This window comes from Protobothrops mucrosquamatus, unplaced genomic scaffold, assembly GCF_001527695.2.
Source record: "Protobothrops mucrosquamatus isolate PMUCROS unplaced genomic scaffold, P.Mucros_1.0 scaffold983, whole genome shotgun sequence".
NCBI lineage: Eukaryota > Metazoa > Chordata > Lepidosauria > Squamata > Viperidae > Protobothrops > Protobothrops mucrosquamatus.
In genome coordinates this window covers 1-8,006 of record NW_015387223.1, presented here as the reverse complement: position 1 = coordinate 8,006, position 8,006 = coordinate 1, and positions in this window count along the sequence as shown.

The window sequence follows — 8,006 nt, the reverse complement described above, 5'->3', positions numbered from 1 at the left end:
TTTCTTTGCTCATACAAAGGAAGGAAAAACAAAAAATAGTTCAGTGCTACTTAAAATAATGAAAATGTTATAATCTATAATTAAATGCTAAACTTTTCCCAAATCAACCTATTCAGCCAAATTGTTTTGGAATGCAAGAAACCATATTCCCTTTTAAAAAGTGATATCAAAGTAACTACCAGAATGTGCCTGCATTTCTTGTTCATAGTTTTCAGTCTTCCTCCACTCAGAGTATACAGTCCCACAACAACATGCAGTGGATATTTGTGCTTCTGAAAAGCAGAACGGTATCCTGCCCTTCCAAATCATAGGCCATGACCATTTTTCTATAAACATGTGCACCAATATTATAATCAGATGTGATCTCAATCAAAGGAATAAAAATCTGGCATTATTTCAATGATCTATCATTATGATCTGTGATCCCTTAGATTATTACTATCTGTGCATTATTTTACATTAATTGCAATTTACAAATTAACAAAAAATGTACTTATGTACTTAAAAAAACCAATCCATATTTATGAACATTTAGAATTCTATTTCATGTCTTTATACTGTTAACCAAGGAATACAATACAAAATCTGCTTACTTTAGGAAATGCACATGAAAGATCCCAGCTAATATTTAAAAAGAAGGCTTTTTATATAGTTATTCTCATGAATGTACATGAAATATATTTTCCCTAGCAGTATTCATTATTCCTCTTTGCATTTCATGGCTATTTTTATTTTTTCTATTTTGTTTTTCCACCAATGAGGCTGTAGTCAAATAATGCTCAGGAACTGATTTTCTCTCTTTGGACTGAAAAATTAAACAGATACTAAATTATGACAGTGAATTTAGAAAGGAAGGCTCCAAGGGCTTGAAAGAACATGTCTGGGATAATATGATGCTTCTAAGAATATTGCAATCACATCCAAGCAATCACTGAAGCGTGGCATGTAACTACCTCCTCGGCTAATATGCCTTTTTCTCCATGATGACTAATCATGTTCTATTAAACAGCAGTAATGCTGGAAGAACTCAACTATATAAGTGTAATGAAGCCAGTATTCTCTCTGGACAGATTAGCTACAACTGATTTGACACATACCATCATAGGAGCTTCAGACCTGAAAAACTCTGTGCTTGCCTCTGATTTATGCCGTCAAGCTCTTCGGAAAAGAGAATGAAACCCAAATGTTCAGTTTGGTAGAGATGAAATGTATGAATGCGCTTAACTGTCAGTTAAAGAAAGTTACCATTTTTTTGTCTTTTTCCTTCTATTGTCTCTCTTCAGTAACTCTCATGCAATACTCCTAAAACCCGACCTAGATATCTAGTAAAATGGTCCCCTGTCATGAGCTATTTCATTAGTATATTCATGATCCCTCTTTATTCTCTCCCTTCTATATTTTTCATTCAAAATCATTGTATTACTATAAATGGTTTCTGTAATTCATTTTTCCTTGTGTATTAACACTCTCAGTGCTACTTAACAATATCTTGGTGGAAATGAAAAGAGGAAGAAGAGAAGCAATTTTTTAGAGACATATAGATTTACACTTTCAAACTAATAGAAGGCTGTTCAAGGAGACGAAGAACTAAATTGTTCAGATGATCCTTGCACTGCTGTTGTTCTTATTAGTATTCTTTCGGGATAAATTGGGAGTAGCTGTAAGGACAAAGCGCTCATCCGGGCAACCATACTGCAGAAGGATATCGATGCATTCTTGGCTTGTTGCTTGTCTCGCATAGGTCAAAGCACTGTTTCCATGGGCATCACGTGCCATAACATCAACACCATACTGTGGAAAGAATAGACAACATTTCAAGCCCTGCAATCACTTCAAAACAGAGCAGGCAGAAAAGTCTATAAGAAAAAGACTTTTCATTAGACTAAGGTCTACTTTACCAATTTCTTATCTTGGGATTTTAAATCTGAGCTGCTTTTGCCATGTACTTTGCTAAAGAACCCTGGACCAGCAGTGCTGCTCTTATATCTTTGGTCTGAGTGAATTCATATCAAAATGACATGAGGATCATATCTTAAGATGTGCACCAAAATCGGCCATAAGAGAATCCAAAATAGATTTGAGAGGTATCAGTCAAAGCAGGACTGTATCTTTAATAAAAAATATCTCATACCAGGGTTTTCTTCTATTGGAACCAATGCAAGAGCATCTGGCTATCTGATTCACTGACACTGACAATCTGAACATTTTCATATTCCAAATCCATGTGGTACTTATTTACCCAAATTAAGAGCTGCACCAACACGACATTTCCTTTCCTGCAAGCCAAATGTAAAGCTGATCGCCCATCCCCTTCTCCACAGGTTTCATTCACTTCTTCACGTGTCCCATGTGCAAGAAGCAGGATGACAGTCCGCAGATCTTCCTCTGCAGTTGCTCGTAGCAGGTGCTGACCTAAAGAAAGGTCTAAACATTGCAGTGGAGCAAGAAAGAGTTTTTGCTCATATTTGGCCCGGATCCACTGCTCTTTTTCTTCCCTAGGATATAAATACATATTATCATTCAATATAAATCTTCATCATTTAGGCCTATCCTCAAACTGACCTTTGAAATACACACACAATTTGACAGATTTGAATCAGGGCAGTTGTAATGTTTAGATTAAATACTTCAGATAAAAATTATTATTAGAACTATTTTTAATCACATATAAACAATCGTACCCTAACTCTTTTGCATATTACCTAACACATTTAAACTAAAAGTGATAAAAAATGTAATGGTAACAGAGTCAATTTATGATTCAGCTATATCACTACACTGATATATTCTATGAAATTTAGCAGAAGTAAAAAGAAATTACAATAACTTTTCTAGCAACGACTGCAGATACAATAAGTATATTTCCCATGTTACATCAATCATTTTATAAATCATGCTCCAAGATTATGAAAATGTAAAATGGTGAGATATACACATCTATTTATTTGGTGTGTTTCTATCCCAAATTTTCTGTACTGCATATATGGGCAAGTGTACCTGTGTTTCTGTTTCTTTAGTATTTCCTCAAGCTTTCTGATTGGGCTGAGATATATTTTAGGCTAAAGTTCTTGATCAACCCTGTGATCAAGCAGGGAGCTGAATCTAGCATTCCCTAATCTAGATCTGAAGCCTTTAAAAGCATAAAATATTGAGATGGGAGATTTCAACTACCCAACTACAGGTAGTCCTCTACTTACAACAGTTCACTTAGTGACCGTTTGAAGTTACCATGCCACTGGAAAAAGTGACTTATGACCATTTTTCACACTTAGAATTGTTGCAGCATCTCCATGGTCATGTGATTTACATTCAGATGCTTGACAACTGACTAACATTTATGACGGTTACAGTGTTCCGGGGTCATATAATCCCCTTATGCAAACTTCTGACAATCAAAGCCAATGGGAAAACCAGATTCACTTAACAACTGTGTTATGAATTTAACAACTGCAGTGATTCACTTAACAACTGTGGCAAGAAAAGTCGTAAAAGTTTCTCACTTAGCAACATAAATTTTGAGCTCAATTGTGCTCATAAGTTGAGGACCACCTGCATTTTTTAAAAAAGTATTCTGCCCAAAATGAGATGTTTTTGATTTGTGTTGTTGGTAGTAACTACTTTTCCTACCACAAAATCTAGGACCAAAGGGCAGAACAAGAAGTAATGGATGGAAAAGAAAGATCCAACCTAGAACTAAGGAAACATTTCCTGCAGTGAGAACAATTAATCAATGGAATGGCTTGCCTCTGGAAGATGTGGGTGCTGAATCACTGGAGGTTTTAGGAAGAGATGGGACAGCCATTTGTCTGGAATGGTATAGGTATAGGGTCTCCTGATTAAGGAAAGGGGTTGGACTAGAAGACCTCCAAGGTCCCTTCCAACTCTGTTACTGTTTACTGTTTAACAGGTGTAGTAGTAGTAGTTTTAACCATTCAGTCATGTCTGAGTCTTGGCGATTTTATAGGTAAGTGCTCTCCATGCTATCCTGTTAAGCACAGCTTCTTGCAGTTGTTGGATGCTCATCTTTGTATCAGCTTTTAACATTTCAAGCCAGCAAATTCTTTGCTTGCCCCTTCTTCTTGATCTACTAACCATTCCTAGCATTATTGACTTCTCCAATGAATTTGCACACATAGCATGGCCAAAATAAATCAAACATAGTCTTGTGATTTTTGGCTTTTAGTGATGTTTCTGGCTTTATATGATTCAGCACTTCTTTGTTGGTTGCATGGTATATGCATGGTATATGCAATAATTTACTCCAGCAGCATAGTTCAAAGGCGTCAAGTTTAAGATTACCTGTAAGGAAAATCTTCCTAAACAGAAATATCTGTACATGAGTGGAACACTTTACCTATGGAGTTTGGGAGTTCTCCATTTGTGGGGAAGCTGGACTGAACATTCAATAAAAATATGTAATATCAAGATAACCACCTCTTATGAATGGTTTAGTTGACTTTCCTGTACATTGCAGAGGGTTGAAATTAGCTGCTCCTTAGTTTTATATAAGGATAGTAATGAATGACAAATCGAGATATCTGCAGTTGTCTTTCAAACTATGAAGTCCAAAAATGTAACTTAAATTGTTCAGAAAATACTTTCCAATCCTGTAGAAGCCTTCTCTTCAGAGAGATGATTATAGAACAGCATCAATTTGTTCTTTGGAAGTATAGTTCTGTAATACCTAATTAGGCAACTGGTAGCAATATGCTGAATTTTTAAATTGACCCTAATCAAACAAGTCCATCTGCTTTCTGTTTTCTACCCATACACTATAAATACCATTGTGATCTGTCCCCACATTGATCTGTGATTCTTCTGGAATGCACCTATTACAGTGGTGGCGAACCTATGGCACGGGTGCCAGAGGCGGCACTCAGAGCCCTCTCTGTGGGCACGCGTGCCGTCGCCCCAGTCCTAGGTCTTCAGCTGGGTTTTATAAAACCTTTTCACTTTAGGCCTCCGCCGCCGTGTGCCCAAAAAAAAAAAAAGTTCAATCAGTCAATTTCAACTTCTCGTGGGAAAAAAAAAGATCTTGCAAAGTTGGAATTGATTGATTGAACTTTTTAGTCCCACCCAGTCTGCTGTTACCACCGCAGCCATGCCCACCCAATGGGCCATGCCCAGCCATGCCCACCCAATGGGCCACACCCACCCGGCACTCAACGATGCATAAGTGGGTTTTGGGTTGCAGTTTGGGCACTCAGTCTCTAAAAGGTTTGCCATCACTGACCTATTATATTGTCTATCCCTTCCTATCCATTCTTGGCACTATTGTATCCTGCATTTGGTTTAAACCCATTTTCCAGACTTGGGGCATTTCACTTAATTATGCACATTATGTCTAGCTAACAAATAGTTCTACTTCTTATGAAGCACTGACAATGAATTGCCATTTCAGTGGAGATGCCAACTAATAAGACATTTCAGCTTGCTGCCTATTTTATTTTCTGTATGCAAAATCACAGCATTGGAACTGAAGACCTTTGAGACTTGGCTCTTCTGCAACTGAAGGGATTTTATTGTGCTTATGATTTTAGTATGTTTAAGTTTGACATTAGCATTTATTTTATATATAGTAACCATTTTATATTGATACTTATAGTGTTATCATGTAATCATTGTTTTGTTATTTTGTAATCATTATTTTGTAGTTAATTGCTTGATCAGATGCTTTATATATATATTGGAAAAGTAAGGGCTTCATGCTTTAGGTATAGGTGATTGCTTATATGAAAAGAGCACAGTAAGGGGAGGGGGGAAAGGAGTTACAGATGGAGCCTGGGTTGCTGTGTATGAGTCATCATCTAGGAATTATTTTTGTGCCATCTTATACCTAGTACCAAGACTTGATCTTTTTGTTTTGAAAAGGTATAAAAGGTGGAAGACATCTTTTCTGGTTGTTGCCTTCATCTCTCTACCAGTCACGAAGAGAGATGGGGTCACCCAACTCTATTTTGATCAAAATAAAAGTTGTTTGCTTGCTGAAACCTCGACTCAGGAGTTTCTTTAGCTCTTTTAAATTCCTGAGTAATGCTGGGGCAATTGTGAGGCTAAGTGGAAAACCTTACATCCTGGCACTTAACGTGGTGGACGCTACAATGGCTCTCCCCCCCACATCTGGAGACCCCTGTTAAGGTCCCAGCGAGCCTTCAATTCTCAGCAGGACGAAACCAATGATGACTGAATTGTGAGTCTTAGAGCGCTCCCAGGTGTTTGACCTGGAAGATTCTATGCTTCATCGTTGATGGTGGGGTCCGTGTCTGAGGGACCTGAACGCCCGAATTCAATGAGGTTTCATGCTTCTCCACTGACAGGAGAAATTGCAACAGGCGCCTTGGTAAGTAAAAGAAATAAAAAAGCTTTGGAAATCCTGGAATAAGGCAGGAGGTTGATCTCTCTGACTAGTCCTCTATAAATAAGCATAAAAATAAATGAATAAATGTAAGAAAAGAAGAAGCCAAGCAACTGTCTTCTAATACAGGATAGAATGAGTTAAGAAAAATAATTGAATTGGTATGTATTTTTTTTATTTGCAGAGGTTTTGGTAATTTTGGAATAAGATAGGGGGCTGATCTCCCGGACTAGTCCTCCAAAGGAAAAATTAATTACAAAATTCCAAATTAATTAAGTGAACAGGGAGGAAGCCGAGAAACTATCTTCAGGAAAAGGAAAAGAAAAAAGAAAAAAAGAAAAAAAAGATATGGGGAATCGTCAGAGTAATTTAAAGACACAAATTAACTCAAAATGTACTCCTCTACAATGTGTTTTGAACAATTGGGATGTTTTGAAACTTCAAGTGACTGTTAAGTTTAACCCTGTCAGACAATGTCTGGTGGTGCTTTGTGTTGATGTGTAGCAGTACAAATAATCTTCAACAAGGCAACATTGAAAAACTTTGTAAACCTCCAGTTGGCTAGCTTATCTGATAACAACTAAAGCAGTGGTTCTCAACCTGTGGGTCGGGACCCCATTTGGGGTCGATCGACCATTTCATGGGGGTTGACAAGCAAGGCTGTCCGCCATTTTTTTTGTCCGCCATTTTTTTTGTCTGCCATTTTTTCCCCCTTTTCCGGCGGGTGCCTTACCTCCCTTGGGCTGGGCCAGCTGGTGGTCGGCCTGCTCCATCTCTGCCGCTTGCCAGCTACGCCTCGGCCGGCGCAGGGGGCGGAACCACGCATGTGCGGCGCTCCCGGGCAGGGAAAGTCCTCGACTTACGACCAGTTGGGTAGTCCTCGACTTACGACCGGTTTAGTCCTCGACTTACGACCGGTTTAGTCCTTGACTTACGACCGGTTTAGTCCTCGACTTACAACCGGTTTAGTCCTCGACTTACGACCGGTTGGGGTCGCGGCATTAAAAAGGTTGAGAACCACTGAATTAAAGCCACAGAAGAAAGGAAAAGAAGATTCAAAGAACTGAAAGCAAGTTTTTTTTCTTTCTCTTTTTTTTTCTTTTAATCTGCCTCTTTGGACTATTCAATTCCTCTTTGTCAGAGGTGAGGAGAGGAGGCTGCTACTTTCCCCTCCCCCTTCACACCTTCAATATTCCTTTTAGTCTTTCCCCACTGTCTTTTGAAGTTGCTGGGATAAATTGGAAGTAACCATAAATGTTCCCCTCCTTTTTAATTAAAAGGGGAGGTCTGTTTTAGACTCAAACCCCAAATTGATGTGTAGTGTATTTTGTTTATATATATATATGTATCTGTGTGTGTATATGTGTGTGTGTGTGTGTGTGTGTGTGTTGTTTATATATAAGCACCCAGAACATTATGCTTGGGCTTGGAATGGTGAGAAAAATAGGAGATTGTCAGAATCCAAATATATTCCATCTCTAGTTATCAACTATGAAAACCCGCATTTCTGTCTGCTCTGGATTCTGTCATACGATGAAGGGAAGGGGGTGAACAAAGGGGCTTTATGGCCCTCACTTCCTTCAGCCTACTTCAAAGGGACTGAATGTGGATATCACCAAATGGACTAACAATAACAATGGGGGTCATTAGC